This window comes from Protopterus annectens, chromosome 12.part0 (genome assembly GCF_019279795.1).
Source record: "Protopterus annectens isolate FY-2018-M chromosome 12.part0, PAN1.0, whole genome shotgun sequence".
NCBI classification, from domain to species: domain Eukaryota; kingdom Metazoa; phylum Chordata; order Ceratodontiformes; family Protopteridae; genus Protopterus; species Protopterus annectens.
Window position 1 is genome coordinate 798,800,288 of NC_056746.1, and position 27,843 is coordinate 798,828,130.

Sequence of the window (27,843 nt, forward strand, 5' to 3'; positions counted from 1 at the left end):
TAAGAAGTTCAGTGCTGTAATTATGTTCCATGGGAATAAAGCTACCTGGGCAAAGTTTGTTAAAACAGCATCATAATGACCAACTAATGCTGTCTATTATGTACATGGGAATTAAAGTGCAGTAATCTAATTTACTGTAATATGATGCTATTACCATTTAACCCCATGGAGTATACAAGACTTTTTATTAGTATGGGGAAAATGTTACAGGCTTTAGCAGTGACATTAAGATCATAGCTGTCTCTACAGGATGTAAAAAAAAATTAAAAAATGGAGCAGTGCAGCGCTCTAAAATATTGCATCGTATATTTAGTAGAAAAATGCAACATACAACATCAGAAAAATGAAAAGCACAGACATAAAAACATGAACATACACTTCAGAAAGACAGCTTCACTTGCAACAAAACGAGGAAATGTTGTTGGAGCAGTCATATTTCATTATCTGAAATTTGAGGGGTATATCATCACTACACATTGCAGTATTGTGCTTTTCTGCAGCAACATGGACTTGAATGCCTCCTGGAAGTAAAAATAAGTATCCTGATTGTTTTCTGACTTAACTACAGACCAAGCAGAGGGAGTGCATCAAAAAGACAGGGTCATTCACTTTGTGTTTGGCTTAGATAAATATCTTCGTAACTTTCTGCAGGGGTATATTCATTCTTCCCCTTCACATCAATATTCCCTGCTGCTTACACAAAATATGGTTCACAGTAAGGATCAGTTCAGCTATGAGTAGGCTGAAATGCAATTCAAAGCTCCTGCCAAATGAACCTTACTGTCAAACCTTGATGGTCAAAAAAAACCCAAAAAACAATTAAAACCATTTTTTGGAGGTGTATCCATTGACCTGCATACCCTCTTATTAAATGTACTAACTGTCAAGAACACAACTGCACAGAGATATAAAAAGCCAAACATACTGTGAATCAGTGCCAGTATGCAAACAGAAAATGCACCAGAAACAGACATTGTGTAGCTTCAGAACAGGGAAATGTACTGAGTGCATTAAAATGTTATCCGGAGCACACTCAACCAAGCACAGGGAAACTATAATGACCTGGTTTAGTTAACTGGTTGTAACATGCTATTACAATGGAGGACTAAGGTCTGGGAGCACCAGTCCAAAAGATTTGGCCATAAAATGGTTCAATTTTAGAAAGGCACCGAAGCTTTTCTCACTGTTGCTGGTTAACAGCCCCTGTTACTCCAATTAATTTTATTGGATGAAGTTATTGGGCTTTTTCTCTTTATGCAGGAAGAATGCTCTATACTTGGGGGGTCCTGTGTGATGATGATGACGAACTGAAGGAGAGCCTCTGCAGGCCAAGCACAGACTTGTGACTACCTCCTGTCTAGGTGTTAAAGATCTGTCTGAGATCAGACCTGCAGAGTCACTTTGGAGACCCATGGGGAAATGAACACAAGAGGAGGGCATTCCATTTGATTCAGATATTTTACTCACAGGGTACACACTGATGCAGTCTGAATATTCATCTACCATGAACATTTTTCACTGGAAGTTACTAAATTGTTCCTTCGTCATCCCAGAGTGAATAAGAAAGATGCTGATTGAACCCCTAACAGATGATGGAAATGCTTCAGCTCTGCTCCCAGCTTCTGGGAATACATACATATATATATATATATATATATATATATATATATATATATATATATATTTTTTTTTTTAAGACCAGAGAGAAAGTTTATTGAGGACCTAGTATATTAACATCAGGAAACAATACCTGTAGTTGGCACAGTCCACCTAAAGTAAATAAAACAAGATCGAAAAGTGCAGAACTGTTGTAAACATAAGAATAATAACATTATAAATTATGAAATGCAAACATAAATATGGAGGAATATTCTTCCCATTCAGAACTGTCCAAGTCCTTATGACACACTGAACTGAGGACATGGAAGTTGGTCAGTAAAATGTACTCTTTAGGGGAGCATTTTCCAGTACTGGAAAGACTGGTTAACAAAGATGCCACGACTGTCCTGGTCCAACACCATGCAGTGCTGGTTGCACAAAGCCTTCAGATGGTACAGAAAGTAATCAAAAGTGAATTGGAAACAATTTTTTTGCTGAGTCTTCTTAGCTGGACATATTCTGGAATAAGGTTCAAGGAGGCTTGATGGAAAATATGGACATCCTAATAATGTTTTGACTACCACTAATAAACCTTTGTGAATTCCCATGCCTAAAGATACCCCTTTTTCACAAGCATTACTAGTTTGGTTATTGGTAACCCTTGCTAGGACAGTCATATATGGCCTTCAAAGGCAAGCTTCTAGCACCCAAAATTAGTTAAATGTTATGAAAGACGGACAGCTGGATAGTCTTTGATGGGAAGATGAAGAAACTGAGACTTAAACTAAAGACACGGAACAAACATTGTCTAGTCTTTCTGACCATGTGACTTGAAGTGGATACCAAGTAATGAGAGGCTAGGCACAGGCCAACATCAAATCAAAATAACAGTGTCCTGTATAGTAGACATGGAAAACATACAATATGAAGAAGAGAAAATGAGAAGGGGACAACTGTCCAGCCTTCATGAGAAATAAAATAACTAAACAGTCTGGTTTGCAAAAGCGGATAGTTAGGCTTGAGATGGGTCACAGTGTGTTTGGGCCTCAGAGGCTAAGTATGAGGATACTTATCTGATTCAAGTTGGTTAGAAACACCAGAAAAGGGATTGTTATCGAATATGTAATGGCCAGGCAAGAAAAATGATACTGGCAGGAAATAAAGAGTTTTCTGTGGTATGGATTTCAGAGTAAAAACTAGGCATACCTTTCAATTGTCTAGACTTTGCAGAATGTCCAGATGTTTGCCTCATATTTTTAGTCTGTTTTGAAAGAACATCGAGATTTTCTGACAAATCTTTAAGGACTGAAGTTACTGACTGAGGAAAGCCATTTGAGTTTCAGACTTTGAATCCTTCAGAAAATGCATGCTGATGCATAGCCTACTACTATTCTGCTAACCTTCAAAGTTTTATTATAATATGTCACTAATTTCTGGCCTTTGTTACCCCTTTATTTTTGGCTTTGTCTAGAATTCTTGTGCTAAAAGGTTGAGAGGTACAAAACTAGGTACAAGAGAGTATCATTCAACCTGTGATAAGACTATGCAGGCTGGAGAGACTGACATTCAAAACGTACTACCTGGCCCAATTCAAAATTGTTTTACCTGAAGGGATAGTTGAATTTATTTCCCAGAGGAGGGTCTCCAGAAACTGAAGACAGTAAGACTGAATCTGTGAGAGGAAGTGACAAAGGAGAGTGGCAACATCCCGATCCTAGTGGAAAAGACCAGAAGCAATCTGAATTAGCAAGGAGACTTCCAGAATCCTTACTGTTATTCTGAAAGAAAGTGATGGACAAGAAATATTTAGGGACTACTGTGGAAAACATAGCAAAATATTTGGATAAAGTTAGTATGAACAGCAGGTGCAAACATAATTAAACCTTGTCCCTATGTTTGGGCTCCCCCCCCCCTTTTTGTCGGCCTTTGTCCAGATTTCTTGCATTAAGAGGTTGACAGGTATGACTTGGAAATACGTAGGATTACAACTTTAAAAGGTACTATTGCAGCAGTGAGTTGAAAAAAAAGGGATTGCTATATTTTTTGCAGGGGGGTTCGGTTTCTTTCCTTAAGGGTGGATTAGTAAGACAAATGAGTTATGGGAGATGATACTGCTACAGGACTTCACACTGAAGAAACAATTTGATGAAAAACAACCTTAAAGCGATAATACTAATAGTCAGAAGCTGCATTATTATGTTTTCTCATTCTTAGTGAGGCTTGTAATTTGAAATGCAATGATACTAATTTAAAGCAATGTTATCCATAGTATTTGCTTTTATGTATCTCAATACAATTCAATTAAAATATTAGTTATTTTCATTTGAATAGATGAAATGCAAGTTAATTTCAAATACATACAACTTTGTAGTCAATGGTTAAAACAATATTTTATTTATTAAAATAGTTATACTACAGTGATACAAGCATAAAGTTTATAATACTTAAATGCATTTTTTTATAAATTAATCTTTTCTGTTAGTGGGACAATAAGGTGTAAATTTAGTAAATCTAAGATTAAGTTAAACATGACACAATTCAGAGCACCACTGTTCTTAGTCTTTGGTGAGAATTATATGTAAAATTAAAATGACAAATGTTAAATAATTAACTAAAAAATGGGAGGAGGTAATACATATAAACGGATGGGCAGGGAATGGATAACTATGTTGAAAGTACAGACACATGTGAACACTTTAAATGGTAACTTCACAGTGTTGCACAAAATTAAAAATGAGTTAAATTAATAACTAAAAGGGACAACCTCTTGCTGACATGAAAAAGGAGAGGAGGGCAGGGAGGTGTGTGCAAGGGAGGTAATACATATAAACGAATGGGCAGGGGATGGATAACTATGTTGAAAGTACAGACACATGTGAACACTTTAAATGGTAACTTCACAGTGTTGCACAAAATTAAAAATGAGTTAAATTAATAACTAAAAGGGACAACCTCTTGCTGACATGAAAAAGGAGAGGAGGGCAGGGAGGTGTGTGCAAGCTCACTGAATGAAACATGCAAAGAGGTGCCTGCAAGTGTGCTCAGCCATATAGGGAGGCAGATGTAACCTCACTAAATGAAACATTCAAAGAGGTGTCTGCAAGTGTGCTTAGCCATATAGGGAGGGGGATGTAAGCGTGCTAAATGAAACATTTAAACAGGTGCCTACAAGTGTGCTCAGCCATATAAGGAGGTGTGTGCAAGCTCACTGAATGAAACATTCAAAGAGGTGTTTGCAAGTGTGCTCAGCCATATAGGGAGGGGGATGTTAAGTTGCTCCTTTCTCAGCTAGTTTTGTAGTAGCTAAATACTGAGCCCGCTAACCGCTTCTGAAAGAGGCTTAATGCCTTTATCTTGGGAGTGAAGGTTTGGGCAGTGCTTTTGTATGGAAATGCTGTACTGGCATTAGTCTTGAGTTTGGTTATGGTGCAGTCAAATACGGGTTATAGAAAAAACATTGTAAGAAAGGAAAAAAATGCAAAGTGAAACAATGACAAAACAAGGTCTTGGAAGTTAAGGTCCTAATACAGAAGGATAGATTAGAAATGAAAGGCATAGTAGATTACAGAGGAATGAGGAATCTACACAAGGATGTAAACAGAATAACATCCACTGTAAAAGGATATCAGTCTTTTATTACTAAAGAAACATAAATCAGGTATGGTGTTACTACAAGAGACTCAATTACCAGTGCAAAAGAATGGGAAGTTATTGAAACGTAGGTGTTCACAGGTGTTTTTTCTCAGGTTAGCCTGAAGTAAGAAGATAGAGATAGTGACATTAACATCAAGGGGCCTTTTCTATTTGGTTGAAGAGATAAAGGTGGAGATACAAGGCAGATATTAAGCATGTAAGTGAAACTGAAAGGATAGGCTGTGACAGTTGTACATGTTTACATCCTACCCAGGACATAGAATAAAGAATTGGACAAAAGGATAGGACTGTACAGTATTAGGGACTGATGCTACAGGCAGGAGATTGGAATGTGGTATACAGAAAGAAGACATAAAAGGGGACCATACAAGGGACCTGATGATGTTAAGGTACCTGCAATGGTTTATTTCTCAGTTCACCCAGTACATGGCACAATAAAAGTGCACCTAAATGTTTAAGGAAGCCTTTGTGGCAATATACTGGAACATCACAAGTCTACAAATATGTGCTAAAGAAGCAGAGAGGCAATGCATTTATTTGTACAGATGGAGGATGGTTTTTCATACCAATATGACACTGAGTAATTGGAAACATCCTAATATGGTACATATGACAGGAATTCATCCTGTTATCCCTTCTGATCATGCACCATCGACTATGAGCATTACAGTAAGAAGAGTTATCTTCACCAAATTCTATAAGTTAAATTTATATTTCTGCAAGAAAAGTAAGTATGAAACTGAATTTAAGAAGTCTGTATGAGGACAATGTGGAATTACAGGCAGACTCTGAGCAAGAACATCAGCAAATGGAAGGGCATGGAATGCATATAACATTTATTAGCAGCATTCCCAGCAACCTTTCTCTCTCCCATACTGCTTTGCACTATATCCATTCATGCCCAGAACAGTACCTGTCCATTATTCTACATTTCGCCCTCTTTTTCCACAAATAAACCCTCAGTCCTTCCTACCTTAACTACTCCTCATACTCTATCCTTTCACACCCTTCTATTTCTTACATTTCAGAATCATAAGAGAAGATACCGGGACAACCTCTCTCTCCTCCTTCACAGAAAATACTTTCTTCCTATCCACCTTCTACCAGCTTTCAGACTCTTGCCTACAGCCATACAACTTCTTGATTCCTGCTACCCCACTATCTGCCATCAATAAAATATAGATCCGTTTACTTAATCATGCTACTCCTCAGCTCATCCATTAATCGCCTCCTCTTACTTAAACATCTCTCACCTTACCATGACTCAGTAACAGCTCTCAACATCTCTCCAACTCTGACCCAACCACCTATCCATAATTCCTCTCTACACTTTCCACACATAGCACCAAACCCAATTAATGATGCCCCTAACTTCTACCCCAAATGCAGACTGATTATCTCCATTTCAACTCAAATCAAAAGAAAATTAAATGGGAAAATACTTTCCAAAAAACAATATTAAATATTAAATAATACCCCAATACATTAAAACTCTTCTAGGAGGAGACATTTACCCTGATCCTCATCCCACCTATCACAAGCAACATCAAGACAATTCCCTTCCACACACTACTCTAATGCAATGGCCTACCCTCCACTCTTGTAATCTAACTTTTGCTGCCATAAGGATTAGAAGCATAAGAAATAAAACTACTGAACTACATGCCTGGATTACTCAACACAAGCCTGATATTCTCAGTATAGCTGAAACATGACTTCAACCCAGCATAAATAACTCCAAAATAACACCCCCTGACTACAATATCATTCATAATGACCACATAAAGAGGAAAGGTGGTGGTGGCATTGCTCTAATATTTCCAAACAACTACCACATTTCACCTACAACAAACCAACACCAAAATTCAGTTCAGCAGAGCTTCTTATTACTTTCCTGAAAATAAACAGTTATAAATAAATATGTACAACTGTCCTTTACATCATGCTTGGTGACAATACAGCTACACTGAAAGATACCCAACACTGGACATCAATAACAATTCCACATGAAAGCACACCACTAGGTGATGTTAATATCAACTGGTTGGACATAACCTCTAGCTAGCTCCCCTACATCTATTGTGAACTTATATAGTTTCACACAACTAATTAATAGCCCCACATGTTATAGTGACATATACAACTTATTTGACTGGATCCTAGAATCAGACCCTAGCAAATTCACTACCACGGGAACAATGTCAGACCCTCTTAGTGAACATCTCCCAATCTATACAACTAGACATCTCACACATCCACTCCAACAGCATGTTTATAAAGCAACACACAACCCTTCCAAGTTTAGCCCAGAAATGTAGATTACTCCCCTATCATCTATTAACTGAACTTCCTAAAAATCATCCCCTTAGATGATGCTGTAAATTAATTCAATGCAATTTTCCTAAATATTCTAAATAGCCTCGCACCCCCTAGAAGGAAGAGACTACAAAAAATAACACAATTTGGCTATCCAAAAAGAGTAGAATGCTGAATAAGGAAAGAGAAAAAGCGTGTAAAGAATGGGAAAAATATTAAACACCACAAAACTTCAGAATACTGCGCAGCAGTACTAAAAAGCAAATAAAGACAAAACACTAAACTTAACAACTTTCAGAACAACAGTACATACAACCTTAAAACATTCAGTTCAGCCATTAGAGAAATCTTATATCACTGCCAGAAATTCAAGCTTAACCTCTCATTCAACAGCTTACTTCAAACCTGCAATAAAATTCAACTCTTATTTCGTAGATACTATAGCGTCCCTAACCAAGGATTCCCCAGCATCTAAGCCTGTCCAACAGCCATGTATCACCACATGCACTTTCACCTTTAAACTTGTGCCTGCATCCTATCTAAAACTAACAAACTCATACCATGCTCTACTTCAGCTGAGGCCCTTCCAAGCAAGTACCTTAAAAGAGTAGCCAACAGCACTGGCCATCCTGATTCAATCCTTATCAATAGGTCAATGCAGGAATCTCGTCTTCACATGCTCTCGAAAAATTACACATTATATCACCAACTTTGGAACTGTAGCAATTTTACCCCCTCCTAAATTTTTGAAAAATGGATTAAAAAAATTGCTAAACTACATCTTGCAAGAAGAACTCCTATCTGTTACACAACATGGGTTCCATCCCTCTCACAGTACTAACACTGTACTTCTAACCTTTACAGATAGTGTCAATAAAGCTAGAGATACTGGCACACTAGTCTCCTCCTTATTTCTAGACTTTTCTAAAAACTTCAACACAGTTTGTCACAGCAAACCTCTATTTCAAATATCCTCAATAGGTCTATCTCACCCTACCCTTCTATGGTTCAAAAGCTACCTATCCAATAGGTATCAGTCAGTAAAATGGCACTCTACCCTCTTTTCATACCTCCCAGTCACCAATGGTGTACCATAAAGCTGTATATCCTTGTTCATTTCCTATTTAACATTCTCACTAAATCCCTCCATTATCTACAAAACAGGCCTCCCTAATAAAATATGCAGATGACTTCTTACTCATTTGCACATCACACAACCTGGCACATTTCCAAAAAAATTACTCGGGAAGCTTTAACAGCAACTGAAACATGGCTTTGTAACTCCCATCTCATGCTCGACCCTCCCAAGAAAAACAAACTAATTATTTTTCTCCACAAATACCTCTCTCATGGGGAAAAAAATAAAATCCTGTTCTTTAAAAATACAACCATTGAACTGATTTCTCATAGCAAATTATCAGAATGATAGTGGATAATAATGTTAAATTTCACCTGCATATACAAAACTGCATAAAAAAATCACCAAAAACTAGGGATGCTCTACGGAGTCAAAAACGTTCTCACCAACACAACTAAAACTACACTTGCCTCTACTTACCTCCTTCCCTCACTACTTTATGATGCTCCATTCTTTGTTAACCTCCAGGCATTACAAAAAGCAAAACTTGAACAATGTTATAATGAAGTGGCTAAATGTGCAGCAAGCAACCCTTTCAGAACCCAACATTGGACAACATTAAAAAGCCTAAAGTGGTTAGAACTACCCTATCAACTAACATATATACAGCTTCTAAAGCTTAAAAAATTATCCAGTATCTATCTGCTTGTCCAGGACTAAATGACATTCTAAAAAATTATGTTCCCACTTGCTCATTATGATCTAATGACCAAAAACTCCTCTCTGTCCACAAACCTATCAAATCTACTGGGCATGGTCTGTACTCATACTGTGTTGCAAAGGCTTGGAACTACTTACCTGTATCCATCAGGTCAATACCCTCATTCCAGTCCTTTAAAACCATTCTGAAAGACTTTATAGCCAAAATCTGGCTCTTTTCTTGCTCAACACCATATCCCTATATACGAACAAGGAAAAATTCATACCTTACACTTCCTTACTTCCCCTTCTTCACTCACTTCTTTACTTCAACAACTTTCTATCCCCTGACTCTCTAGCTATATATGTCAGAATCCTGTTTTTTTTCTCCCACTTTATATTACAGTTCCTGTTTATATTATACTAACTTATCTGTAATTTCTCTAAACTGGTTAAAATTTCTTTAAACAATAAATCATTGTCATATCAGTTTTATTTATTCTTAACCAAGGTTTTCACGTTATGTCTAATTTGGTACAATTGTTTAAACTGCAGCTTTGTTTTACTGTTTTTATTGCATTATTTTTGAAGATTGAAAACTGAAGGCACACCTGATGAAAATGAGTACAGATAAGACAGTTGTAACAGCAGCAAAAGGGGGAATCAGAAGAAGCTGAAATTGAAATATTAAGGAAAAATAGTGGAAGAGGTTAACAGCTTCAAGTACCTGGGAAGAGTGGTTAAGGAGAAGATAAGTCTGAATGAGGAGGTCAAAGCTAGAATCAGAAGGGCTGCTGCTAACTACACAGAGTGTCAGGTGTAGTGCATGACAGAAGAATGATAAAGAAGCTGAAAAGTAAGCTGTACAAAACAATGCTGTGATAATTTCTACTGAATGGTATAGAAACCTGGGCAGTAAAGTCAGAGCAGTTTAGAATAATGGAGGTAATGGAGATGGAGTGTCTTAGATGGCTGGTAAGATGTACATTTTGGGACAGATTAAGAAATGAGGACATTAGAGTAGTCCAAGTAGCTACAATTTCAGAAACGTTCAAACAGAAAAGATTACGGTGTTTCAGGCACATGTGCAGGAAATCAGAAGACAACTGAAAAATATTTGGGACAGACAGGAAGCAGGTAAGAGGAAATGAGGGCATCCAACAAAGTGATGGACAGATTATGTAAGAAAAGTCCTGTGACAGTCAGACATAAGTGTCAAAGAAGGTAGGAAAGTGGCACTAAATCAAGAAAGATGGCAACAGTTAATGTGAAACCCTGACACCATGGAGAAAATGGGAAAAAACAGTTACTGGTGGTGATGATGATAATGATGACCCACATAATATAGGTTCACTAATGGTTTTACCACATCTTTACTTCTTCCTGTTTTTCAGATTATTAGCCTTTGTAGAAACCCATTAAGCCGATACATTCTGTTAACAAGATTATTCTCCACCTGGCTTGATCCCATACCAACTGGGAATGTTAGTACCATCTGAACTTTCCTAAGCTTAGTCACCCCACCCCAAAAAAAAAATGGTGCCATCTTCTACAATTTAAGTAATTCTAATTATTTATCTCAAAAGTTGATATACCCTGTACTGTATATATTAACACAAGAAGAAAAAAAATCAGAAAACCACCAAGATCCACCATTAATTGATCGTCCTTATTTTTTGGGTGATATTTGATTAAGAGCCATCATGCTTTCAGCCACTGGGGGGGTGTCTATTTAGGACCCTTCTCCACCCACTATTAACTGATATGGGCTCCCATGTGACTGTAGGGTCATCCTGCGCTCTTCTCATAATGTGTGCATGGATGTTCCCACACATACACACATACACTCTCAGAACTGCAAGTACAATCATGGATCACCAAGCTCACACCACCCATTATTATGGCAATTGTGAATGTGCAAATCTCTGATAGTACAAGAGCATTCAGATCAGGGTTTGCCAGAGCTTACCACTGATCTGATGATGAAGGATGATATAAAGAAAGAGTGGTACCTGAAACCAAATATGAAGGATGCCACCCAAAGGCAAAAGATGCCATGGCATCACTGTCTCCATAAAGGCTGAATTGATAGCAAGGAAGTGGACACAAGCGTATAAAGAAAATGTGCACTCTGTCCTGGGTACGGTCAGCAGGAAACAAAAAGTCTAAGGGCACAGTGATACACAAGTGCATGCTTCATCTAAGATTTGAATCCAAACCTCAGGTAGTCTCAATTAATCCTCAGTTCTCACAGGTCTGTATAGTAGCTATGTGTGTGTGTGTGTGTGTGTGTGTGTGTGTGTGTGTGTGTGTGTGTGTCTGTGTGTGTGTGTGTGTGTGTGTGTATGTGTATATATATATATATATATATATATATATATATATATATATATATATATATATATATATATATATACATGTACATATATATGTTTTGTAATTGGATTTCAGCCTTGTTCTTATAGCCCAGGTCAAGACTTAAAAGGTCCATGAAAGATAATCCTCCTTGGTTCAAGCAAGACTCTTGACATGGTTTACCAAAACTCTGTACAACAGTAACAGATAGTTCATAAGTCATGCTGCTATAGTTGCTGTATACACGAAGACCTCTTCTCCCTAACATAATGAGTTGCTGCAAAGTAATGTGAATATTTTTAAAAGCCTGAAATAACAGAAATGTGTTCAGCTGTTCTTTTTTCATGTAAGACACAATTCCCATTATTACAACTTTCATAACATGAACTGTAGTATGTACACTGCTGTATAAATGCATGCTCATATATTTGCGACATTGTAAACAGCCATGTATTACTGTTTGGTTTCTTTATCTAATATTTACTTCAAAAAATGTTTTTATTTTTCAAATACATTTGAATGAATTCCATAGTATTTATACACAACATCTTAAATAATTATGTACACAATTTACATTAGCCTGCCACTATAACAGATCTTAATGTATACAGTTACTTTATAACTATACTCAATCCATTATCAGAGTGCCTGATCAATTATTGTATAGTGTCAATCAACAATAAGACTTTTCCCCAAGGGTTGTTGATAAATGACTTTAGATAAATTCTTAATTCTTTAATTTTAACTTCCAGTAATGCTGTGGTCTTCAGTAGGCTGAAGAAGTCTTCCAAAGTTGGTATTGTGTTTGTATTCAATCTTGTTATACACTTCCTTGAAATTGTAAGTATAATCCATACTAGATACATGTTTGACCTATTCAAATGAGGACCTTTGTTCACATTTAATAATACAAGAGCTTTAGTTAAATAAAATGATTAATTAAATAAAGCTTGTAGAAAGTTATTAATACCATTCCAAAATGGCTTAATTTTAACACAATCAAAGAAAATGTCGTTCCAATCTGCACTGTGTACTTGCTCACATCTCCAACATATTCCTTTTATGGAAGAACGAATTTTACTGAGTCTGTCTGGCATTAAGAATGTTCTGTGCAAGCATTTCCAATTGAAAACTTTCCAGTATTGTGTAAAGGATGCATATTTTATCGATAAGATATTTGTTTTAATATCTTCAGTTAACAGTATTGCGTGTCCTTTTGTTATACATTTTCAATTATGAGGTTTTGGGTGTTGTTTTATAGTTTATCAATATTTCGTAAAATTTTGAAATACTGTTTCCCATGTCAAAGTCATTATATAGGATTTCATATATGTATTTCGTAAATTTAGGTATTTCTTTATATGAAGAATTGTTAATTATTCTACTTAAATCTTGTGAATATGACAGAACACTCTGTAAAGTTAGCCAGTCCTGTTGTGGAATTTTGTATGTTGTTTTTATTACTTGCATATCTAAAACTTTTAGTTCTTTGATACATTGGAGCCAACAAACAAATCCTTTCTGTTCCCAGGAATTAATAATTTCTCTCTATATTTTATGTGGAAAGTTCTTTGTGACTATAAATGGTGTTAAAAAATCAAACCATATTTTTAAATCTGTATTTGCATTAATAATTTTCCTAAATGAGTCAATGTAATAATTAATCATATGAGATTTAGTGGGTTTTGTTATGTTACATTGCATACTAATACATACTATGTGCCACGGCAAATTGTTTTTATCTGTTATTTGATTTTTTTTTTTGTAAATCAAGTTCATTTACTGATATTACAGTTAGTAATTATTTCCAATTTGCACAGTAATTTGGACTTATCCAATCTGAGATTGTTTTAGATATTGATGTTTTATATACGTTTCTATATCAGGAAAGTTTAATCTTCCTGTTTCCATGGTCTGATATGATGTATTAAAGCTATTCTGTTTCTTTTGGGAAACTATAAAAATTTTATTAGGCATGAATTTATTTCTTTAAGTATATTCCTTTGTGGTAACAGTTATATTGCCAAGGCTATATATAGGATCTTGGTAGTAAAACCGTTTTTATTAACTGTAGTCTATCTTCAAATGTTAATAATATTTTGTTCCATTTTTCCACAGAGATTTTAATTGTATTGATGATATCATTGTAGTTTTTTTAGACTAATTCATTATTATCCTTGCATAACTCAATTCCTAGATATTTTAAGGTGGATTCTTGTTTCCCTGTGATGTGATCCCCCTTAGTCTGCAGTTCTTTTTTTTTACTTAAAAATAAACATGTTGATTTTGATTTATTGAAATGGAGTCCTGAAGTCATGTGAAATTTGTCAATTAATATATCTAATTCTTCTAATGTCTCTTTTATATTAGATATATTAGATAATGTTAGTAATATGTCATCAGCAAATAGCATTACTTTAGAATTATATTGTTCATAAACATCTGTTTCTTTGATTTTTATACTGTTATGAATTGAATCTGCCAATATTTCAATAGCCAGAGCAAATAGCATTGGTGACATGGAACATCCTTGTTTAGTGTATTTTGTTATATATTCAGATTCAGAGGTAAAAGGACCTAACTTGATATACACTAAATTATTTGTATATATATATTCTTTAGGAGATGAACAAAGGATGCAGGAAACTGAAATAGAATTAGGATTTTGAATAAATAGTCCCAATTTAGGGAATCAAAGGTCTTCCCTATAAGCCAATTATGAGTGTTTCTTTATTTTCTTTACTAACATAATCTATAAGAGAAATTATCCTTTTAATATTGTCATGTGTGTGTCTATGATATATAAAACTAGTTTGATCATTATTTATTGTTTTGGATAGTGGTATTTTCATTCTGTTAGTATTGTCATAAATATCTTATAGTCATTATTTAATAATGATATAGGTCTATATGAGGTACAGAGGAAAAAGTTTATATATTTCCATAATTATGCCATCTACACCTGGAGCTTTATTATTTTTACCCTCTTTTTTGTATCTGCAATTTCTTTGTAGGATATGGGTGCTTGCAGATCTAATATTCATTTTTCTGGTATTTTTTATATTAGAACATTTTTCATCTAGATTTAATTGATCAATATGTATATTTTATTTTTGGAAATGTTCCATATTGTGATTTCTATAGGCATCAAGAATGTGCCCTATATCTAAAACATGTTTCCCTTTCTTTTCATGAAAGATACTTTTAATGATATTAGCTTTTGATTGTATTTTGATTCTTGTGGATAAATTATGTAGATATTTGGGAGAAGTGGTCAAGGTATTAATTTTTAGTTTTTCTAAAGCTAAACTAGCTTTATGTGTTAGAAATTAATTGTATTTATTGTTTAATACTTCTGCTTTATTTTTTATCTCCAAATGATTTAGATTTTTTTCAGCTTTTACTGACAAAAGTTTGGATTGTAGACCTAATAATTCAGAATCCTATTCTCTGATTTTTTTATACCAAGTTAAGGTTTTACCATATATGTAAGTTTTCAATGAGTCCCATATCATTATTTTATTTATCTGTGGTGTAATTAATATTTAAGAAGAACTTTAATTCAGATAATAACCAGGGTTTGAACTCTTTAATTTTAGTTATATATGCTGGAATTCTGGAGTTAAAGATGAATAGTTTGTATCCATTTTGAAGTTTTAGTATCAATGAGTTGTGGTTTGAAAAGGGGCAGGGAGTGATCGAGAAATTAATGATTTTAGAGTGTAAGTCATGGGCAGCAAATATTTTATCTATTCCAGCTTGGGTACTAAATCTGTGGAAAAAAAAAAAAAAAAAAAAAAAAAAAAAAAAGTTTTAACTTTTGATTGAAACAATTTTTTTTTACCTATGTAGTCTTCATACATTTCATGTGTGTATATCAATTTAGTCTTGCTTCATATGTAACCTATGTAATCTATGTTTGTTTAATTAACCTGTGTGTAAATCTGTATGTGGAGCTTTTCTCCCCAGGACTCCATTGAAAACGGGTTCTTCTGGCCCAATGGACTATCCTGGTTAAACAACTGCAAATAAATAAATAAATAAATAAATCTTGATGGGAAAACAACAAAGATTTATCTTCTTTAAATTTGAAAGCATCTACAAGATGAAATGATTCTACCCACTTGTTTAAAGCTTTGCATACAACAGTGGTCTTTTATTTCTAGCTTCAGAAATATGAAATATATACAGTTAAAATCTCCTCCTAATATTAAGTTGCCTTTATAATTATTGGAAATGAAATCCAAGTGTTTTTTTAATAGTTCCTGTTCCAATGCCTGGGAACCAGTATAGATTGGCTAGGGTCCATATTCTGTTATTATATTTAACTATTACTAATGCCATAAGGCCTTCATTATCTTCATACTTATAAATGATTTCTGGGTTAATCACATTTGTTTTCCATAAAATTGTTACCCCTTTTCTCTTTGTCTTATAAGTGGATTGCGCCAATATCATATATTCCTTAGGATTCCATTTGTAATTGTCATTTGTATTGAAATGAGTTTCTTGAAGGAAGACAATTTATGCTTTGCTCATTTTTAAATATTTCAGTAGATTTGATCTCTTGCAAGGATTGTTTAAGCCATTGGTATTTAAAGATAATAAAGTTAAATCCATCTAAGGTTATTTAGACTATGTATTTTTGTTTTATTGTGACTATTAAACATTTTTCTCTGATAACTATAAAGTATATGTTTCAGCTTTTAAAGGAAATTATCAGTTTTATTCTTTGGGTGTTTACCAATAAAGTAATGTTTTGGTCAGGCATACTAAAAATGTTTTTGTGAAATAAATTTAAATTAATAAATGTTAACAAAACTAAGATCTGCACTAGCCATGGAATGAAAATCATTCCTAATCTGATGGATAAACCTAAGTCCATCACATTATCACTCATACCTTGACAATCCAGAACATCTGAGCTCCAGAAATTGAATTATCATATGGAGAACATTTGTAATAGGAATAAGCAATATTTATATTATTTTGAACAGATATAGTACTATTGTAGATTAGACATAATTCTAATACAACATAAATGTCTACTTATTGTATAAGCAATTAGTATATACATGAAAGATAAATGACAAGCAATTCAATCAAGTTTGTTTTATGTGAACATTGATGAAAGTTAGTGCATTTTAATTATCAGTGCATCCATCTTCCCCCCATTTCCTACACATAAGGATTTTCATATCTGTCACTTCTTAGTATAAAATGAGTGAAAGTGTAGGTTAAAAGCAACAAATTCACTTATTGTGATTAAAGATTACAAATGTCCTTTCCATATTCATAAATTGCCACTTAATGGCATATGCTGAAAGTTTTTAGATTTAAATGGCAGCATTCTATTTTGTATAACCAGCAAAGGTTAAACTGAGTGATTATTGTCAATTATAATATTTGTTCAGAATGTGATTGTTACATTCTATGGCATTTCAAGTTCAGGCTTCTATTGTTTCTCTTGACAACTTTGTCGTTTTGATGTTATGTATAAAATATTAGTTACCTTGGTAACCACTTAAGTATTATATATGGTCAAGATGGATTACAAAAACTACAATTCAAGTTAAAGCAATTTTATGACTTGTTATGCATATTTACTTATAAAAGAGAATCATCATGCTTCCCGTTGATGTTCAATGTAGTGTATGTCATTTATTACAAGTTAAGACAGTAGTTATTATACACAAGGCCATGTTATTAAATCCTGTCTTTATTACCTAAATTCAGCAGACTACTTCATCTTATATGATGACATATATTTTATGTTTAGATTTACTAAAATCATACATTATATAACTATTGTGTGTTTTTTTTTTTTTTTTGGCTGTTGTTTAGTTATTTGAGAGACCACAAGCTGTAATGCTTATTCTTATTATTAGCTCCTTCCAAGCATGTTTATATAGTCCATAGACTTTAAATTATGAGACCCTTCTAGTTTCTTATTTGTTATAAGTATATTTCCATCCTTACATACACACATATCAGTACTTCAAGCACGGGCAACAATGCCCATCCAGTTTGCCAGAATACCATTCACTAGTTCATCTGGTGTGTTTCCAGGCTATTCTTAAAATATCCAAACCAATATTTGTCCTGCTGCATTTTACCAGCCTGTTCCATGCAGTGGCCACTCTGCCAGTGAACCACTCGACACACCTTCCATTCCCACAGATATTTCCATGAAGGAAATCTGATGACTCTCTAGCACTTCCCAGCAACCCCAAACACCCCTAGAATCAGCTATCCTCATATGCCCAACACATCTGAGCAAGCCCACCTCCCAGACCACTGCAAAGGGTACTGCACAAGACCAAGTGCTCTTAGTCTTTCATAATAACTCAGACGTCCACTCTTATGTAATTTCTTAATGTGTTTGGACCAAAATACATTTTAAATATAAAATTGCATTTATTATTTTTTTATTTATTTATTTTTATCAAGCATCAACTTAATGAGCTAAATGAAGCGTTGGGAGAACCTCAATATGTGTACATCTGGTTTAAAACAGACCTTTTATTATATATATATTTTTTTAAACCAAAAACTTCATTGCCAAGAATCATCTCGGAGGCACCTCAGTGCCGTCAAGCATTATCATCACTCTGTCTCCATTACCATAGCAACCTGGGAGTGTCTGTTTCTGTTAATGTGTCTGTGTACTAGATATCAGAGGCTCACTATGCACCTGAAGCAAAGCTTAACTTCACTGCAACTTCAAGCCTAAATTGTCTCCCTTTCAGCAAGGCAGCAGCCAGAATAAGAACGGAGAGCAAACAGATAAAAAAAAAAAAAACAAAACCTCCCAACAAGCCGCCACAAGAAGAGACAACACATTCTTCCAGCCTTCCCACCTCTCACTCAGCAGACGTATAAACAAACAACTATTCTCTTCCAAAATATCCCAAATCACAGTTTTATCCACCCCTTTCCCTTGGATCCAAGCTAAAACACCAAATGTCTCTTCCTAATACACAAGCATCAGTAAACCTCAATCACAAGCTGCAACCCACAGCTTCCCAGAGACGAAAATGGCAACATATAACAGCTGCCAGACACAGCTGCATCCACATACACCATGTCAGGCTTAATCAAACAGCACTCAAACCTGCCATAACTGATATTAACTATGTTTAGACAGAATAACAATGACATTTGTACTAGCTGCCAGACATGGCTGCAGCCACGCACACCATATCAGGATTGATCAAACAGCACTCGTAGCTGTGATACCTGCCATAATTGATATTAACTACATTTAGACAGAATAAATTTGTAGGGCCACGGTGGTGCAGAGGGCCGCCTCACAGCAAGAGGCTCTCTGGTTCGATTCTTGGCTGGCATGCCTTCTGTGCAGAGTCTGCATGTCCTCCCCGTGGTCAAATTCACTTTAAAAAAAGATATGCAGGTAGGTGTGTGCATGAGTGGGTGAGCCTTCCTTGAAGGTTGGGCACCAGGCTGGCAACTCAACACCATAAAAATTCACTGCCAATCATCGGCGGACTGTAGTTCTGCTGTGGCGACCCCTAACCAGTATATACATGACATTTCTAAATCATACTTTAACTGAAGAAGGCATTAGTCTTCATGACAGCATTTTATTTTTCAAAACACACTACTGTTACTGTTATTACATATGATATTAATTTGTTACATTTGAGTCTGAACTCTGATGAATGGTACCTTGTTGAATTAGTTAATTAAATACTTAAATTATTATAAGTAAAATCAATGAAAAATGAACAAGATAAGTATTCACTGATTTCAAGTAGAGGAATAGAAACTTCTATGTTTGTATTATATGTTGCTTTGTTTGGCTTATATATAATGTAAATAGTAACCCATCTTAACCTACGTTTGTTTGTGTAGAATTATTGGACTCTTTGAACATTCTGAATAACTCATTACTGTTTCTTAGTTGTTTAAGAAACCCTCCTTTTTTAAAATAAAAACAGATGGTAAGTGATGTACCATATCAGTTGATACTTTGAGAAATGTAGTTGTAAGAATTATTTTTTTGGGACAGCTATCTTGGAATCAGTTTTTTGTTTCTTCTTTCTAACATCACTCCAATGATTTCTTTCTTTTATTCTTTTAAGAGTAGGGGCCATCCATTCCATTTCTTCTGGGACAGACACTATATTGTTGTTTTTGATGAATATAGTAGCTTCTTCTAAATCATTAAAGGTTCTCATCTCATTGGCTAAAAGTATTTTTATCTTGGCCGGAAAGGCCAGCTATGCTTTAATGTTGTTTTGTTTCAACAGTTTTATTATTGGCCAGACTTTTTTCCTTTGTTCTAGTATTCTGGAAGAATAATCATTGTCAAACCTTATCAGGCTTTGACTGTACTTTAAGGGTGATTTTCTCCAAGCAGATTTTAATATTAGTTTCTTGTCCAGAAATTAAAGAAATGTTGTAACTATGGATCTAGGTAAAGTATTTGTTGAGTTAGAAGCAGGTTTCCATAGTGCTTTATGCACACTTTCAATTCCAAATTAAAGTCCCTCTTTCAAGTCTAAAAATTCAGGAATCCAGGTTTTTAAGAATTAAATAATGTCTTCTCCTTCAGTGTTTTCAGGCAGACCAAAAATCCTCATGTTGTGCTCCTTTCTCTGTTTTCTAAGTCATCTATTTTGTTAAGCAGCCATGTATTCTCTTTAAGCAGAAATTCTTTTTGGAATTCTTTCTCTTTGAGTCTCCCTTCAATGTCATTTAGAGAAGTCTCTATATTTGTTATTTTTGTATGGTGTTGCTGTAATAGTTCTTAAGAGTATCAGTCTGTTTTTGAGAATTAATTTGAGGTTTTCTGTCATTTTTAAAGCCATTTATCTTCAAAGATAGTTCCTGTAAGGTAGATGTCATCAATTGCAGTTCTTTTTTCAAAGCAGCATCGGGATGAGAATTCCTTGAGTTGTTCAAATTCAGTGACTGTCCAAGTTACTTGACAGGAAAATTTTTGTACATCTCCACCAGAATTGATATTTATGTAGTTTAGTAGTTTAGCTATAGATTTCTGATGTTTTAAACTTAAAAATAATAGAATTTTTCTATATTATTATATTAGTTTATGGAGCTCTCAAAATTCACTGCTCTCAGTTGGCCATCTAGGCTCCGCCCCCTCTTTATCTAATATTTGTATAGAACTATTTGTACTTTGTTTATGTTATCTGCCGTGTCTAAATGGCCAGAACATGGATAAAAAGGGTCCCTTGACCACTTCACTTACCCAACTAACAAATGATAAATAAATACCAACATACATACATTTATAAATAGATAAATACATAAATAAATATCTTGTAAAAAACATACAAAAAATCGTTGGTCACTATTTCTTAAGTTCTGACTTTTGAGGCTGCAAAAATGAGGAATATTTTTATGATAATGTCTCAGTGGAAAATTATCATTACAGTCCACCTCACAGTTACATAGTCCATTGCAGATTACTACCATCACTTTTATTCCCTAATAGCTGGTATTCTGTTTTTTGATAATCTGATGCAGACTTTATAACTCTGAGTTAACTTTTCATCATCAGACTGCACTGCATTATGTGAGTTTATTGCAACTAGGACACTTACATAGAATGTTGTGTACTTTGACAATTACCTTTTGAACTCAGAGCAGATTCCTGACATTTCTTTCATGTTCATTGCTAACTTTGCTGAGAACTTATCTGCTTACTGTTGGGAGGGCACAGTACTGGAACACCAGCCTGAAACATCCTGTTTTTGTAGAACTCAGATAAGTAAGATAATGGATGTGTTTTGTCTAGCACTTGTTATTAATAGAAATATGTCAGGTGCATTTTGAATACCTGACCAGGGCTGTCAGCCAGCAATTTCCTTCTAAGTACTGGCAACACCCGTCAGACAACTAAGGTTATCAGGCTTAAGACTAGGTTATCATCTTTCAAGGTATTACTCAGCGTGAGAGAGACATAGACAGCTGTTCAGAATGAAACAGCAAAAAAGGTTTAATGGACTACTATTTGTAGAAACTAGGGGGAAAAAAAGCATTTTTATCCTTCCATTAAGTTCTATGGAGTCCAAATCTGCCAACAGCAAAGTAACCAATTATTCCTATTTTTTAACCTTAATGAATACATTGGGGCCGACAGGCTGATGTGATATTGTTTTCTTGGAAAGCTACTCCTTGCCCATAATGCATTGAGAGGGATCAGTTGACAAACTTATAATGCTTTACCCTCTGTCAGTATATCACACTTCCATTAACTTAGAAAGGAAGAAGTGAGAAACACTACTTAACAGTGAGAATCCTTAGTAGAAGTGTTAATGACTGATTTGCTATAAATGTTACATGTTTGTTTTCCTATATGTATGTCAGAAGAAGTGAGAAACACTACTTAAGACTGAGAATCATTGGCAGGAGTGTTAGTGACTGATTTGCTATAAATGTTACATATTTGTTTTCCTACATATATGTCACAAATTGTTTAAAAATTGTTTGTTCAGGTGACAGTAAACGGCTGAGATAATGCAGCCCTTTTAAAAACAGAATTTGAGTCTCAGGTCCTGTCTCAGCACTCCTTTCCCACCTACTTCTGTCAGTCAGCCAGAGTATTGTATTTCCTGCCTTAGAAAACCCCATCTAATTAGTCAGCTGTAAATGGTAATATATATATATATATATATATATATATATATATATATATATATATATATATATATATAGATATGAAAAATATTCATGTTACTAGTCTTTGTCAGCAAACCTGTTAATTTTTAGCCTTACATATGTCTTCTCTTTTGCAGCCATTTCGCAGTAAATTTGACAGTCCCTTTATGAATCCTAAGTATGCACAAAGTATCCACTGAAATATGCCCAACAAAAATAGATACTTTGAAATGCATATTTGGTCAGATCCGACCACAAGCTAATCACCCTAGACATCCACATCCCGCCCCCACCACCCATTAGGGAAACCACCGTAAAAAATTTCTCCAAACCAACTTCACCCTTCTTAAGACAGAAGTGGCAAACGTCACGACACTCATGCAGACGGACAATAGAGGTACGACTGTGTCCTACACAAATGCACTTTATAAGCACTTACACGAATGCATGGATCATGCTATCCCTAACAGAACCAAGATACTATCCTCCAAAACAAGGAAGCCAATCTGGTGGTCCCTTGCCATAAACAAACTCTACAACAGAAGAAAGAAACTGTTTCAAAAAAGAGTAAAATCCCATGATTGGAGGAACTCCCTTGTCATCCTCAGTAAAAAGCTGAGATCCCTCATAAAATCCGCCAAAGCTAGTTATGAAAACAAAATTGCCACTGATTCTAAAGACAACCACAAAGCATTCTATAGCTATGTCAAGAATCTCAATGGCAACACTCAGATCTGCACAATGGCACTAAATATACAGAACCAACTGATATTGCCAACATCCTGGCAAATAGGTTTAGTGCTAACTTTACCCCCTCTCACCCCCTAAAGGACCCATCTCTATACAGGAAGAATGCAAAGTTCCTGTAATCATGGCTGTACAGGTAAAAAACTGCACTCTCCAAAGCCAAGAACACAGCATCCATGGGACCTGACAACATCCCAGGCTGCGTTCTACAGGAACTACAGAACGAACTGGCATCCCACCTAAGTACCATGTTCAATCATAGCCTCACCTCAGGCTTTGTGCCCACTGAATGGTGCACAGCGACGGTTATCAACACTCCACAAAGGGGGAGCCACCACGGACCCCAGGAACTACCTCCCCATTAGCCTGATGAGCCTGGTCTGCAAGGCCATGGAACATATCATCATGGAACTTATAAATAAAGACATTGGTAATCTCCAAACTCTTGACCCCACCCAGTTTGGGTTTGTAAAAGGCAGATCATGTCTCCTAAACCTGATAGACTTATTTGAAGCAGTCACCATAGATGAGGGTAAGGTGGTTCATCATCAGCTAGATCTTGCCAAGGCTCTTTACACCATCCTCCACTTTGGAATTATAGATAAACGCACTAAACTAGGTTGTCAAAAGATGGGTTGCCAACTGGCTCACTGACAGAACCCACACTGTGAAAGTAGTAGACTCCAAATTCGACTTCAGACCAGTGACAAGTGGAGAACCACAGGGTTCAGTCCTGGGTCCTCTCCTGTTTGGTATCTACTTCTCTGAAGTACAGGCTAACACAGAAGGTCTTTGGCTAATGAAGTTTGCAGATGACTGTAAACTAGGAGCCATAATCAAAACTCCTAATGATTTGGTCATCCTACAAAAGGGCCTCACTGAGACAGATGCCTGGTGTCAAAGCCATGGCCTCAAGCTCAATGCCAAAAATTGCATTGTCATCCCCTTTGGTAAGAACTCTGTACCCATGAACTACCACATAGGCAGTAGTCTACTTAACACTGAAAGTGTGATGAGAGACCTTTGATAATCACAATGCCACAGTATTCAGGAAATCCTTCTACGTGGCACACCTCATCACAAAAGGTTTCTCATCCAGGAAAAAAGTGGTCATTGTTCTCCTCTACTCATCACTCATTAGACCCATTATAGAGTACAATGCCCCTTTTGGTATGTACTTCACAAGACATCTACAACAACTGGAAAGGCCAGAGAAATACCTCACAAAGAGGATTACCAGCCTCAAACAGATGCCCTACACAGACCGTCTCAAAAAACTCCAGCTTTACTCCATTGCATATCGTCTACTCAGAGGCGATCTCTGCCTAACATACAAAACTATGTCAATCCCAGAGCTGTTGGACATGCTCCACTTAAAGAAATCCCAATCCCTCTGAGCTACACGCTCGGGACCTAAACCTGGTCACCACAATAAACAGAAAATGCTGGAGGGATAGATTATTGTCCCAGAGACTTCCCATACTCTGGAACAAACTACCTATCTATATCAAACAAAGCTCCTCATTAGCACTCTTCAAGGAAAACCTTGATGATTGGATGGGAAATAGGAAATAAACCCCGGGGATCACTTCTATGGCTCTGCCCGACAGGGGCACAGGAAAATAATTTTCTTGGGTGGCGAAAGTCAGAGTACCTTTTTGGCTAGGTTTATATAGGCCCTAGGGCCAATAATCTAGTACCTACCTATGGTGCACACACATCTTTGCAGAGTAATAGACATTTAGTACCAAGTGAACTGTCTCAATTCATACAGAGCTTTACATAAATGCTTTTGTATTCTTTTCCTTAGCAGTGAGCAGCTCAGCAATTTGTGAAATATCCCATATCCCTCTAGTAACTATAACCACTGTCTTGTTTAAATTATTGATTTTGATGTATAAACAACATTCACAACTACACAGTGACTCAGTAGGTTTATGGCCCCTGGGGAGGGAACGCATGACATACATACATGACAACAGAGTATGACTCCAGTGAGTGTGAATAACAAAGGAGAACTACTGATAACTTACTATGCTTTTTCTTTGCAAGAAGCTTTCAGATGTGATAGTCAAAATTATGTAAGAATAAGAGAGACAGATTCCTAAAGAAAGTATCATGGGACTTCGTTCAGCCCCAACTTGGTCTGCAATGAGAAAGCTGACAAGGATAGAAATGCCACAGAGTAGAAGAAAGGGCCTAGTCATGCTTTTTCATATACAGAATTATGGGCATCATTCTGTAGGGAGGAAAATAAATCCAATGGGAAAGGAAGGGCTGTGCTCAGGGCATAGCTGTCAGTGAATAATTTACCACCTGCAGACAATGTCACTCTGAGGAGGCAGCCTGTTACATTGGATAAGAGTGAGATGAGGTAATTAGAGGAGTAACCTACTCTATGTCCCTGAACAGACCAGGTCAACAAAACTCAAGCAGTCACTTGCATCCTTCACAACTACAGTGATACATCCCATAGAATTTGTTACAATTTTTCTGTCCTTGCTGTTAAAAAATGTCAACAGAAACAATTACTGACTTTTGTGCTCTGATATTTGATGCAGTACAACATTTGCATTATGCAACATTTTCACATACTAAGGATTTATATTTATAAGAAAGCATTAAAAGGAATTGACCTGGAAAAAATACCTGGCTGCAATATTTGAAATGATGCACTTGGTTCACATATTTGCATGAGATGCTCAGATATACCTCTATGCAAACAACACTTTGCCTACCAACTAAGCAATTCTTTCATTTTGTGGCATGGAAACCACGGTTCACATTCTAGCAGATTATTTTATATACTGTAAAACATAGTGAGTTATAAATGAAAAATGCAGTTCTATCATACCCAAATGCTGATTTATACAGTAGTACCAAATTTCCCACAGAAATGAAAAGAAAACCACTTTCCAAACATTTACTTTTCCTGTTTCGCTTCAGACCACTTAGAAGTTATTACCTGTGACATTCCATCTTTATATACACCTGTATTGTACTTCTGAGAACTGACGTTAGTCTGTCATATGAATTCTAATTTAAAATCCTGACCAGAAACCTCAGTGTTCCAGGCTCACACATCCAGCTGTGAGGACACCCTTTGAAATACCTGGCCAATAATCACACACACACACACACAGACACACACACAGACACACACACACACACACACACACACACACACACACGCACACACACACACACACACACACACACACACACACACACACACACACCTTACACCATGTACCCTCTTCTAACTACTCCTTTTCTACCTTCTTTTTAAATTCCTTACCCTAATACTGTTCCTCACTCTCTCTCTCCTCTGTTTCACATTGCTGGCCTTTTCTGGAAAGAAAGGCCATAGTGCTTCATTATACGGAATAACCAAGATCATATATGCAAGGTTCAGACATGCAGTTATGCAAGAAGAATAGAAAGCACTTAGTTAACCAGAATGGTCTTTTAGATGAAAGACTACTACCTTCTTTGTGTAAACATGCCTCTCAGAGTAATAACGGAATGCCATGCCAGAGGTGGGAAGTTGAAAATTTATTCAGAATGAGTCTGTTGCTAGTGTGAATCCAACACAAGCTGCTTAGCAGAAATTGTTGTGAGGACAGATCAATCTACTTTGAAACAGCAGTCTGTCTTTGGAAGACAGGTCAAGAAACTGATGCACTATAATGACTGAGTATAGTGTATAATAATGACAGAGAGACAATACTGTCTTTAAGTAACATATTGTTCTGCTGTCATTACCAACACATTTTCTGAGAGCTTCTGTATCGCTAATGACAAAGGGACAATATTTTACTTAAAGACTTAAAAGTAAAAATAAATAAACAAAGATTTTTTAACTAAAAAATGCTTTTTATCGAGTTGCTCTAAAAAGTAAAAAATAAGGAAGAAGAGTGAAGCCTTTGCAAAAGAAACACAGACAAGCTGATTTCAGAAAAGCATTCGAGGTTGGTTTTGCTGATTCCTGCTTCTTCTCCTGGTAACTCATTACAAGAATGCCTAATATTCCTATGGTTAAACCTAGCACAGAAATAACAGTGATCTGGGCCTAAACAAGTTACACAAAGTGTATGGAAGTCTCTGTGTGGAATTTGTTTACCACAGCGAAGATAATTATTCATTTTATCTGACATGAGTTAAAAAAGAAAGAAAGAATTAGTTCCCTAATGGGGTACTTATCTTTCAGACAACAACGTCTATCTGGTGCGGACCGACCAATGCACTTGAAATCTGTTTTGGGCTCCAGCTGCAAGAAAAGACTGTGATGATACAGGCTGGCTCCCTTTATACCTCAGCATACTGATGTTGGTTAAGGTGTCCATCAGCCTGGAAGGTGAAATAAGTTTCTCTGGTAGTCGGGCCAGCCGAGAGTTTCACAGCAGGAAATCCCAGCTGTGAGGAGGGCAACAGTAAAACGTGAAGAACATCATAGGAAATAAAGGATAAATGCACCCATTGTACCTTAATGTGTCTTTAAAAATGTGGTTATTCTTAAAAGGCTTGTACAAGGCAATAGTATCTGAACAGACAGTCAGATCAGTGGGTTGTGCTCTTTGTTTACAAATACAAGTTGCATACTTTAACAAGTACCTCAGGGTATCCAGGAAGTTGGTTGGCAGCCAAATGTGTAACAACATTACACTTCACTGAGATGCAAGTTTATCAACTGAGGACACTGCAAGGAGCAAATGTCCCTTACCATGAGTTAGAGCATCTTCAGACTT

At 35.9% G+C, this 27,843-nt stretch overlaps 1 protein-coding gene across 7 annotated transcripts in view; it reads right to left on the minus strand.

Annotated features, from left to right (window-relative positions):
• Positions 1-27,843, minus strand: part of KIAA1217 (KIAA1217 ortholog) — a 2,251,763-nt gene that overhangs the window by 1,063,740 nt on the left and 1,160,180 nt on the right. The window lies entirely within an intron of this gene.